The sequence below is a fragment of the Dreissena polymorpha genome, chromosome 13 (genome assembly GCF_020536995.1).
Source record: "Dreissena polymorpha isolate Duluth1 chromosome 13, UMN_Dpol_1.0, whole genome shotgun sequence".
NCBI lineage: Eukaryota > Metazoa > Mollusca > Bivalvia > Myida > Dreissenidae > Dreissena > Dreissena polymorpha.
Window position 1 is genome coordinate 35,591,354 of NC_068367.1, and position 12,610 is coordinate 35,603,963.

The following is a 12,610-nucleotide window of genomic DNA, read 5'->3' on the forward strand; positions in this document are numbered from 1 at the left end:
CGAACATTTGCATGCCCATCCGCTACCAGCTAACTTCAGCATGCTTAATTGCTGACAGGTATTAACTTTAGCAGCCTAACATTTGTATCATCATGGCTTACAGGGTATTATATTTGTAAAATCTCGAGCATATTATGATAAAATAATTATGTATAATAAAGCCAGCATATACACGGAGTATTCAAACAACAACATTCATACAAAAATAACTTACGCAAATTCAATAAATTATACTGTCATTTAAAACTATTTAAAAATGGGATAGCTATGCAAGCCTCTTAACGACTACCAAGAAGTGATCATCTCATGCGTAACCAAACTCGCTTAAAGGATTGGCAACATTAGGTACGCTAACCGACTATTTAAACTGCCACCTCAGTAAATAATCATTAGTCTCTACAGCGACTGACGCTTTGGACCTTAAGATCAACTGCGATAGTTGTAAACTTAAAACTGTGCATTAGGTATGTTTTAAATTATATGAGACGCTGTATTTCTTAAATTATAACTGACGAATTAGAAATTAATTTTATGACCAGTATTATATTGCAAACACGTGTAGAAATACAAGTGTTTGAAAACGAAAGATTTCATTATTGTTGCATTAATTGTTCACTTAACGAAAATGTGCCATTATATTTTAAAAGAATTCAATTATAATGGTACTTTAGAATTGTAATAAATAGAATGGTATATCGGAAAATATACGACACGCGTTTATTTTGATTTACTATTTTCAATAAAAAAAGTCGGCTTACCCTTCAAGTTATTTCGGGATCGATTTTCTGTGTATATTTTGAACTGTTATCATTTAATTTGTTTCCCGCGTGAGAACAATGTTTGTGTGGATTGTTTTTTAAATCATCACAATACATTCTTCACCTACAGTCGTTGCTTTTAATTTATATCGGGAATTGCAGTTTGATGGATGTGCTGGGTGAGACATTCTATTCACGGTGTTTGATGGACCTACATTAAGGTAGGGCTGTTTATAGATCTTTATTATAGCTTCAATTGGTTATATATTCTCAATATAATGCCTGCACAAATTACGACAGATATCTTTTAATTAGTAAGGTCGCTTTTTCACATGTCTGTGTAGATTTTCCTTAAAATATCTAATCGAGCTTTTTAAGTTAATGCTTTGTAATTCTTTATAATATATTATATAAAAACAACATACACGTATTTAACCTCAAACGGGATTTTTTTTATAGTATTTCACGAGTCTTACTTTAAGAGTTTTGTGCTATTTTATTGGTTTCGTATCAAATTCGATGTAAGTGAAAAAACAATTGACGTTTACGAATTCATAGGCCAAATAATTAATGATAACCAGAACTTAATGAAATTTCTCGACAGTTTTATAACACATTTTAGATGTCCCGTTATGTAAGCGTATAGAGCTAGCTCATTTTCCTATACATTTTTAAACATTCAATTGTAATTTAGATATAAAGTAAAGTACCATTTTTTGTTAACAAATAAATTTAATTCACTTTTGAAACTGGACGTGATTTTTGAACTTAAGTAGAACTATGTGTGCATGGCTGTTATATGTTTTTATCAGGTTTTATCACTTTAACATTTCATCCTTATATAAAAATAATGAAACCCATTTATTAAAATATCTGAAAGACCCATCTTTTTTAAAAAAAAGAAGAGATTATTCGGAAAAATTTAATGTTAACATGTATAAATATGTCGATTTGTATGTCCCTCAGTCTACACATATTGTTTTTGCCATGTCTGGTTGTTGGTTTGTTTGCTGGGTTTTTTTTTCGTCAACCTTTTACATTAGCCATAACTTTAGCAATATTGAAGAGAGCAACTTTATATTTGGCATCCATGTGTATCTCATAGAGCTGCACATTTTGAGTAGTGAAAATTCAAGGTCAAGGTCATCCTTTAAGGTCAAAGGTCAAATATATGGGGGACATAGTGTATCACAAACAAATCTTGTTTAACCATTAAGTTCGTTTGGGTGCGATGTTGGGCTGTTTTCACTATAATTGATCATATTTAAGGAGAATTGCCCGAGCTCCCATAGCTGTTCGAGGAGCTTCAATTTAACTGAGTACTAGTGGGTTAAAGAAATAAACACTTTTAATGTGAACATTTTTCTGTTACTTAATTGCTGCTGTCTGCAGAATGGATAAAATTCCGCCTAATAAGTGATCCGGAAAACTGTTGGGGTATTTATTGAGTTTTCATTTTACAACTCCCATCTTTATGCATAACAGAACAGCATATTATTGCACATACAATTTATAGTTTCTAGTGTTAAACAAAATGATAATACAACGCACATGAATCTAGTAAGTGTATTTTGCAGAAATATTATAAAATAGTAATAGATGTACTTAACAGACATTTTAGCAAAATCTCGTTTTATATTACATGTTAGCAGTGTACTAGTTAAAGATTGAACCGTTTAAGTTATCTTAATACGTATTCAAGTAAAACAGTGTTTATTAATTTGGAGGAGCACACAATAATACAATTCGATTCAAAACCACATATTATTTAAGTAGCAACGGCACAATAACAAAATTTAATTTTTCCCAGTGTATATGCAATACATATATCAACATATAATCTATAATCAGTAAAATATATAAAGAATACATGGTTGGTGCCGAGATGGAGAAAGTTTATCCGGTGAGGCTTAGAAAATGAAAATAGGGCGAGCTTTAGCGATTAATTGTTTTATCCTGCCTCTGTTGCAAACATTGACCTAATAAAGCATGGTCGAATAAACTAGTTTATCTCCGGCAAACGTAATTACGTATTCCTACGCGCTGATTAACATGTTCTAATATTTGACCTTTTACAAAATGTACATGCGAAGTTCCTGAGTAATGTTTTGTCAAAACAAAAGGATAGTAAAAATAATAAATGCTTATTAAATTCAAGAAAACATATGGCAATAAAGTCCTCAATTTGGCCTTTAATTTTTTAACCTTTAATATACGGCGTTTCTTAATATAAATGAAAAGGCAACACTCCATTAATACACGATTATTTTGGGTCATCTGCAATTGATTTTATTTCTCAATGAAATATCATTAAATCTAACAAATAAACGCTATATTTCAATAAAATCCATACACATATTTTCAGGCGCAACTGTTAATATTCACAATTTTTCAGTTTATATGAAATAATTCATCGCGAAGTATGACATTTAACTGTTCATCCGTTTTCACAGACACTCGTTTCAGTCAATGACCTTGAAATCAACAAAAATTGAGTTTTTATTTTGATGTTGCATTTATTTCCATTTCTAACAATAAAAATATAACATTATCGTTTCATTTTTAATTTCTCATAATATTTTCAATAGCAAAGTATTAAAAGGAACAATTTAATATGGAACTATTTTTTACGTGACACATTTGTTAGTTATTCGATTGTCATGTTGATGGAGGCCCGACTTGAATAATTATTTTGTTATGTCAATTAATCGTTTGTTTTTAATAAAATGTGTTAAAGACATACTTTAAAATGAAGCTGGATAAATCGAATACATGGCTGGTGCCGAGATGGAGAAAGTTTATCCGGTTCGACCCGAAAAAGAAAATAGGGCTCGCTTATTTTCTTGTTTTAAGCCTCACCGGATAAACTTTCTCCATCTCGGCACCAACCATGTATTCGCTATAATTATGATTTCGAAGAAAAATAAACTATGCGTTTCAATCCCAAACACATAGTTAAGTAGATGGGCACAATGCCGGATTATATGTGTACTTCATGTGAATGCAACAATTATATCGGCATATACTGCAAACAAAACATGTTCACGTCTAACATATCATTTACTGACAAAACGTAGTTAATATATCAAAAACATATATGCAATAATCATACATTGTTATTGGTATATCGATCACGAACCTTGAGCGCTTCTTAAAAAGACCTTTCCGACCCTAGGCATTTCACTTATATTTTCTGTAATTAATAAGTTTGTCAGTTTAAACATATTATGACCTGACTCTATAACAAGTTATAATGAAGTTTTTCTCCAATTTGTGCCAATTTAGAACATGTTAGCACAAAGTGTTTTTCATATTCTACTTTATTGCTGTCACATAATTGGCAGAGTCTCAAGTTTCTTTCCAATCTACCCTATCGTCTCCTCAGTATCCCCAGGTTATGTGCACATATATGTTATTTCGTAATCGCTGTTCTTAAACTTCTTGAAACAGTTGTCTCTTAATATGATTCAAACATAAAGGTTGTTTTTATAGCCTTATATACAACGATTACCCTGTCATCATTAATATTTTGTTTCCATTCTTGTAAGTATTCGTCGACAATTCTTTATTTTAAGATCCAGTGCCGCGATTTTATAACCCCGTAAAACACCTTAATTAATCGAATTGAGTGTATATCTAGACTATTTCGCACCACACTTCAATTCAATAACGGTATTATTAGCGAGAACGAATAAAACAAAGTTTCGATTTTTCACACATTCCGATGTACTCGCCATTTTCATTCAAACCGGAAGTGACGTCACAAATTTTCTTTTATTCATGCTCTCAATAACGAACCGGCGTTATAAGGCTTCGGATGTATTATCTCCCGAAACTTTATTTATAAAAATTGATGGAAAATGAAGGATGATAGTGATTATGATGAGTTTTCCGTTCAACCGTACATGTATGAGTCAGAATTTAGCGACAGTCTGTCAGATGTTTATTGTTATGACTCAGAAAGCGAGGTAAATTGTGTCGATGCTTGAGACGACCATCGTGTTGGGAAAACGGGATTAGTAAAAACGTAACTTTGTTTCATGCACGTGTCGGGGAAAAAAATTGTTTGATTGTTATTCTACAGTACAAGCTTGTTGAATATGCCTTGGTTACTCAAAACACTGGTTAATAATAACAAATTAGAACGGATACTTGCACCAGTTCTGATTAGGAAGGAATGTTAATATTTCTAATTACATTATTTAAATTCAAAACACTGTTTCTATTAATAACAAAAGAGTTTCAGTGTGAACACTTAAATTAATTCATTGATAATACAACTTCCGTTATACAGTAATCACATGATAATCAAAACAATAGCATGGTGTAGTTATGTCACTTCATCGAAATACTCGGAGCGCTTGCGTGTGACGTTATCCAAATGGCCGCGTTCTAAATGTAAACAAAGTGGTCGAAATTAGGTCATGGTCGACTTACGGTAATCGTACGATACTATTAGTACTACAATTACTACTACTACTGCTGCTGTTTTTGTTATTGCTGCTGCTACTGCTGCTGCTACTACTACTACTACTACTACTACTACTGCTACTACTACTACTACGACGACGACGACGACTACTACTACTACTACTACTACTACTACTACTACTACTACTACTACTACTACTACTGCTACTACTGCTACTACTACTACCACATGTTAGTAATGATAACCTCCTTTACAATTATTTTCAAAATTTCATTTCTTTTATATATAATTATGTATTCATCTCTTAAAATGAAATATAATTCATGCCTTCGGCATCCAGCTTTAACTAATCGTCATTTATTTCATTGGGGGGTTGCGCCGCACTGAAATGTCTGATTGAGACATTTGTGTTTTTTTAATTGGTCAATTGTACTTTCTGGGCGGATCTTTCGTTATGCCAGATTTAGAACTTCGATTTTTTGATTGGGTCGCCGTTTTTGGGGGCGTAGCAGTTTGTCTAATCTCGTCAAATACTCATGATTACTGCCGAGTCGGTATATGTCATATCGAGGAAAGCGTTTTTCACGAAGAGTTAGGGTGAATCTATAATTCGCGTTCAGAATAAATCTGAACGCTGAAACTCCGGTCTGTAAAAACCATAACGAAAAATAAATACAATTCTATTATATCAATATGCTTAAAATTGCAAAATAACTTTAGCAACTCATAAAGTTTTAGTTAAGAAGTCCAGTTTTACCTCAAATAGCGTCGAATTGAAGTTAAAAGGCATAATTTGTTTCAGTTAAACTTCTGCTTAAATCGCAATACTATCACTGACCTCTCGCCATGTTATGAAATATTTAAATATCAACCAATCAGAAGAAGGCATTACGGTGTAATAGGCTGCGTTATCGATTAAAATCTACCTGCGGTATACAGCGGGCACAGCGTTGTAATGGAAAATGTGAGAAGTGTGTTGATTTAAATTGGTCAGGCGTGCAAAATTGAAAGAGTCATTACATAATTCTTACGAAACATTATTGAGAAATGAATTATCTATACAGGTATATAAATATTATTGCTATCCGTTGATATTAACTGTCTGATATCGGGGCTTGAATGTTGCGCACCAAATTCCTTGCGCATCAATTAAGACAAAGAAGGAAAACTCTCGCTATTAAAAAGATAGAGTGGACTATTGACGCCAAGAGTCTGCCAAACCAAAAATCATCAAAAGACTCTAAGGCGGCAATTAATATTGACTATTAACGACCCTAGAAGCGCAAATGATAACAGGTTGTAAAACATTACAGTAGACAATAAACAGCTAAATAGATTTATTTAGATTTATTTTTATTCATGAATGTGTGTGAGTTGTTAAATTAGGATATTTTTATACAACGAATATTTATATTAATTACAACCGATATTTGTTAGCTTGATTGCATAGAAAGCCTGGGGCTTATTGAACAACTCCCGAGTATGTTTCCTGCGAATAATCCCTATTATAACTGTTTCAACTCGATATTGACACGTCCTTATATTCATGTATTTAAGTTTGTGCGTTACATGTGTTTATCTGTTTTAGCAAAATCAATGTTCATATGCTTATATGCTTATAAATGTTGTTGTTTTACTGTATGTACAAGAAAGTTTCTTGTAAAAAACGAAAATTAAGAGCGAATATCGTATTATTCAGTTTGAAATTGCAATTTATTATTTTTTATTGTGAAGGTACCTTTTACGGGTAAAAACAGAATATGAAAATAAAAATCAAAAGCTCGTGCTTTTTCAAGACAGACTCCGCCCACTGGTTGGCAAAAGGTGGTTGGCATAACGCTGATCCATACAAATTATGTTGAAAATTACTGAAATTTCCACAATCATTTAAATCTTCAAAACATTTAACTCAATTGTATTATTTATAATAAATATTATTTAAAAAATAGAACATAAGATTGTTTTTCTTTTCGCTTATAAAGCATTTGAAGTTATGAAATCAATGTGTCAAATATGAATATACACAAACAATATTTAGGTGAATTACTACTTGTAAAAACAAGTTAACACCGTGTGATTATCATTGGTTAACCTTTTAAAGTAACCCAAACGGGTGTCATAAACATAAGTGACCCAAAGTGCCCCCAAGTTCCCAACATGTGGCGGATGTTTGTCCAGTAATTAAGCAAGAATAATGATGCTTTCACTTGTATATTGAACCTTGAACCTTGAAAAATGCATGCAGTTGTGTGTGTTTTATTATCACTTTCTTCGCCTAAATAAATACATTTTATAATATAGAAGGAACAACAGACTAGTTTTTGCATATTTCTGATACTAATCAAATCAAATAACAAAAATGTTTGACATCATCATCATCATCATCATCATCATCATCATCATCATCATCATCATCATCATCATCATCATCATCATCATCATCATCACTCGTATAGTATAGATAACCTGTATCTTTCTATATATTTTTTAAAAGGCTGACCTTGTAAACATGTTATATTACAATGATTTTAGTAACTGGACGGTTAACTAAAATGTATTGGACAGTAACATAATTTTGAACCGCTCGTGCGCCTGTAAACCGTACCGGGCGATTTATTTAGTGGATAAAAAACCGTCCGATAATGTTTAGGAAACCGTCCGGACGGTTTCCTGGCGTGAAATATAGTACGGCATAGCGTTCTTTAACTAATTCATAACATTTTTAATATAAAATGGCACGTTTGTGGAATCTTAAATATATACTCTTTTACGAAATATTCATTATATTGCGTTTACAACAACTGGGCTAAATTTAATTAGCGAATATTCATAAGTGAATCGTTTTTCTGTTCATTTGCAAATAAATAATTTCATTTGCTGTGTTACAACTAAAACACGTTAAACAAGAGAAAAATATTTGCTTAATGTGAGTTATTATTTCGTTCGCTAATTTCACGGCGCGGTGTAATTCTCTGCGTTTCATTAGATGCATTTAAATCATTAATTTAACATTAATCAGTTGCCGCACAAGTGTAAATCTTATATTTTAGTAATAATATTAGAGCATGTATAATCGATCCGATCGAGAGTTTTGAATTTTTTTTACTTAAAACGGGTACACGTTTACAATTCTGTTTTAATCTTATAGGGGTGTATTGATTCGTGTTTGTGTGGAAATGGCGTGTATTTCTTAGTGCTTATATAAAATTGCACGTTTGTCAAATCTTAAATATGTATTCTTTACAAAATATACATTCTTTTGCGTTTAAAACATATGGACCTTATTTAATCAGCAAATATTCATGAATGAATCATAAGTATGTAAGTTTGCAAATAAATTGCAAATAAATAATTATTTTCGTTGTTTAACAAATAATACAAGTAAAACAGACAAAAACTAGTAAGTGTAAGGGAACTGATCAATGTTATTTTATGCTTTTTGGTGGGTTATTAACAGTGAAAATAATTGATAATTTTAATTGTTTTACCGGAAATATATTTTGGGGAAAAATACCAAAATAATCATTTGTAAGCATAAAATAAGCATAACATTTGTTGGATTCGGTGAAATATCGATTTTAATTTACTCGTGATCATATAAAAAATTATATATTATGATCACTCGTGAACTAAAATCGATATTCCACCAAATCCATCAAATATCTTCTATTTAATTAATGATTGAACTGCATTTAGTGAAAAGCAAAAAAAAAAACGACGCGCCGTAAAATTAGCAAGACAAAATATCTCTCATTTATGTTAAACTCTGAACTTAAGCAAATACTTGTGTTGATTTATCGTGTATTATTTGTAACACAGCAATCTATATAATTATTTATTTGCAAATGAACACATTAATGATTCATTTTTGAATGTTCGCTTATTAAACAAGGCCCAGATTTTGTAAACGCGAATATTTCGTTAAAGAAGCTATATTTAATAGAATAAGATTTGAGAAACGTGCCATTGTAAATAAAGACAGAGAAAGAGACACACATATTTTCAGTTTTTTTTTCTAAATTTAATACTTCTTTTCTACAAAAAGAAGCATTATTAAACGCGTACTTGTAAACACCTTTTAATGTTTTTCCTCAAAACTATCAAGATCGATACAATATGCTTACATTGTTTATAAAATATAAGATTTACAAGTTTAGGGCAACTGATCAATGTTTAATGATTTAATTCAATTTAATAAAACGCAAAGAAATCACACTGTGCCAATGGTATATTAGCTCACTTTTATATTAGCAACAAATGTGTTTGTTTCACACGTATTATTTGTTTCACAACACAAATTTTATCATTGATTTGCACATTAACAGACTATTGATTCACTTATGAACATTTGGTAACTAAATAACGCCCATATGTTTTAAACGCAAAACATAATGAATATGTAGTTAAAGAAGATAAAGTTAAGATCTGGCAAACGTGCCATTTTTTAAAAAGTGAAACTACAAATTATATGTTTCTATCTATATATACACAACATTATCTATACGGTCGGTGTTTTATCGTCTGCCTTTTAACGAGCGCGCTATAATTTTATTGAAGTCAGTTGCAATTGCCGCAGAAACATGATTTAATTTACTTGATCTTATACCAAAAAGACTCTTACATAGTGTATAAAGTAAAGTTTATCATTTCGTATTAGTGTATTCAAAGTACTCGAGTTGTTAAATCATTATATAGATTTTAATATTAGACTATATTTTTAATGAAACGACGGTAATGATAGCAAGAAATATCTTTTTAAAAATGATGTTCTTCATATGTCCTGATTTCGATATCCAGTACATGTACGCGTATATTCAAACTGCATGTGTACGTAGATTTAACTAATACTGCTTTGGATCTAATCACACGTTTATGCGTTTGTTTTCAGCGCGTTTTCTAAATGAAAAATCAAACTACAATGACGGTGTAACACGTCCCGTTAATTTTAATGTACTCAACAATTTAGCAATAAATGACATCATTCATGAATGTAAATCCAATTGACATCTCGCCTGGACACTTAATCACGTGACTAATGCCTAAGTCACAGATAGATAACGATCACCGTCCGTTCAGCAGCCGACGTATTTTTCCGCTAATCGGGCTGGCGACCGGCCGATGATATCACGGAAACCGGCCCAATTTGTAGCATCGGGCGGCGTCCGGATTAATTTTAAGTGTCACTTAAAATTTTACCCGACGTCGGGCCCGGGAAGGAATCGAGTTGAGATCGAAACAAGATCGGACGATCAACGCACGGGTATCGCCCGGCGATCGCCCGACATCGGATTCATTGAACGTGTATCGGCAAAAGTAAAGGTATTTCCCAGAGGCATATACATCGGCCGGCGTCCGTTTGATTGCCAGAGGGCCTCCGTACGATGCCCGACGGACGCTGGACGATGCTCGTGATGATGCACGTACAATGAATCCGATGTCAGGCGCACGCCGGGCGATAACCGTTCGTTGATCGTCCGATCTTTTTTCGATTGTGTCATTAAGGTATAATGGAAATGCAGAAGTTATTAGTTTAAAAAAATATAAGCTATCTATAACGGGTATTTCGGTACGTAAAACACGCTCTCAAACGCGTGCGCGTTTACCGAAATCTAGCATGTAACTACGTGTAAATTAACACGTCTTCACTGGTATGTACACATTTTATGTTCTAAAATATTAACGACACATTTTCCCCACATATTTTGTACACGAAAAAGCGCTGTATACCTGGCATTTCGGTTAGATTTTCCACTCTCTCGACGCCGAGTGGGTACCGAAATCCCCATGTTCTAACGTATAAAAGTGGATTTCGTAAAGTTACGCAAAGTGGGTACCATTCCATATTTTTGTTCATATACACGTGAAATAATTCACACTTAATAATGCTTATATGTCATTTAAAGTTCTGAAATAAATTAATGTTCTTTAAGGGGGATTTCGGTAATTCTAAACATTGAAGCTTACACTCGCACTTGTCAAGACCACATTTCCGCGTTGGAAATGGAATGCATTCAATTCCGCTAACTTATCTTTTGATCGCCAAGTGTGGATTAAAAGCGCTAATTGATGTCACCATATGTCTGCACATTTGTAGATACCGTCATCAAGATAATATATCACTCGTCAAATTCTAATAACAGGTATAATGGAAATCAAGACCTACTGAGTTTTTATTACTCTTAAAATAATACTTTGGTGTAATATCTTGCTCGGCTTTGGATGGAAACCACTGACTGTTGGTAGAGTATGTTTCCAAATACCAGACAATTACTTAACAAACATATTAACCAGTATGTTTAGTTCGGCACATGGGTATTTGTTTTCCTTTTTGGACATAAGTGGCGTTTTGAGACAAAAGTTGAATTTAAGGGCATAGTTGTCATAGGTCAAATGTCTAACTTAAAGCAAATGTTGCAACAGCTCTTAACATGTAAAAAATGAGGCAAAATACCTATGTGCGCGATATTAAATGCTTAATCATATTTAAATATCACTCTAAACCATCAATATGACAGATGGATGAATAAGCCGTGAGTTTAAACGTCGTAATCACACGGACAATCAAACATGACAAGTACCTCAATTTGCCGCTTTGACGGGAATATGTGTCGTTCAGGAGTGTTGTCCTGTTGTCCGTCAACACGCTAGAACAATATGGCATTGATCAGCTTCCATACTGCCCCAAGTTAAGGAGACACATAATTATCGTGTTATGATAAGGATAAAAAGGTTAGTCTTTGCGCTCAACACAATAGGGACATTCCAATCAATATTCTAGGTTAAATCAAAATAAGTCTCGTTCATAGCAAACACAAAACAATTACAACAAACATTTAAATATATGGATTGACATAAAATGTATCAAACAAGTAATGAATAAAAGTAAGATCGAACACAATCAATCAACTTGTTATAGTTGTATACAAATAAAGTAGGTCTATTCTGACACGTCGTATCCGTAATCCGTATTATCAATACATTTGAATGATTTGAATGAATTCATTAGCTCACTTTAGAACGAAGTGCATATGGTGAGCGATTGTGGTGGGTTTCCGCCCGGAGTCCGTAGTCGTGCAATGTGCATCGTGCGTCGTCAATAATTTGCGTCAATAGACAACTCCTCCTTAATCTCTGAGTAGATTCTCATGAAACTTCACCGGGATGATCCTTGGGTGACATTCTTGAAAAGTTTTTGTTCAAATCGTTTAAGTCCGCTACATATGCAGATCACCAGCGTTAAAAAACATTAAGTGGGATCTTAAAAAAATCTCCCCTGAAACCGCAAGGCTCGGAGGTTTAATAGTGGGTGCGTATATAAGTTGATAACTGATAGTGATATATTGAGCCAACGCAACTGTTATTAGTTTGTTTAACTTATGTGTACTTCAATAATATAATTGAAAATTGTGAATTGTATGCC

General features: G+C 32.8%; 1 protein-coding gene across 1 annotated transcript in view; it reads left to right on the forward strand.

Moving 5' to 3' along the window:
• The first annotated feature begins 925 nt into the window (after nucleotides 1–925).
• LOC127856631 (uncharacterized) overlaps nucleotides 926–12,610 on the forward strand; it is a 57,120-nt gene continuing 45,435 nt past the window's right edge. Inside the window, exon 1 of the mRNA XM_052392950.1 lies at nucleotides 926–979. The gene's annotated coding sequence lies outside the window, so the exon portion shown is untranslated. The remainder of the gene's footprint in view (nucleotides 980–12,610) is intronic.